Source organism: Monopterus albus, unplaced genomic scaffold (genome assembly GCF_001952655.1).
Source record: "Monopterus albus unplaced genomic scaffold, M_albus_1.0 scaffold373.1, whole genome shotgun sequence".
NCBI lineage: Eukaryota > Metazoa > Chordata > Actinopteri > Synbranchiformes > Synbranchidae > Monopterus > Monopterus albus.
Window position 1 is genome coordinate 903667 of NW_018128253.1, and position 827 is coordinate 904493.

Below are 827 nucleotides of genomic sequence, written 5' to 3' on the forward strand. Positions count from 1 at the left end.
AATGTCAATGGTAGGTTTATGTGAACAGTGAGAGACACAACAACAAAAAAATCCAGAAAAATGCATTACAAAAAAAGTTATAAAGTAATTTGCATTTTCATGAATGAAATAAGTATTTGATCCCCTATCAGTCAGCAAGATCTCTGGCTCCCAGGTGTATTTTATACAAGTAACGAGCTGACATTGGGAGCCCTCTCAGCTCGTTACCTGTATAAAAGAGACCTGTCCACAGAAGCAATCAATCAAACCAGATTCCAAACTCTTCACCATGGCCAAGACCAAAGAGCTTTCCAAGGATGTCAGGGACAAGATTGTCGACCTACACAAGGCTGGAATGGGCTACAAGACCATCGCCAAGCAGCTGGGTGAGAAGGTGACAACAGTTGGTGCGATTATTCGCAAATGGAAGAAACATATGCCAATCTCCCTCGATCTGGAGCTCCATGCAAGATCTCACCTCGTGGAGTTTCAATGATAATGAGAATGGTGAGGAATCAGCCCAGAACTACTCGGGAGGAACTTGTCAATGATCTCAAGGCAGCTGGGACCATAGTCACCAAAAAAACTGTTGGTAACTCACTACGCCGTGAAAGACTGAAATCCTGCTGTGCCCACAAGGTCCCCCTGCTCAAGAAAGCACATCTATAGGCCCGTTTGAAGTTTGCCACTGAACATTTGACTGATTCAGAGGAAGACTGGGTGAAAGTGTTGTGGTCAGATGAGACCAAAATCGAGCTCTTTGGCATCAACTCAACTCGCTGTGTTTGGAGGAGGACGAATGCTGCCTATGACTCCAAAAACACCATCCCCACCGTCAAATATGGAGG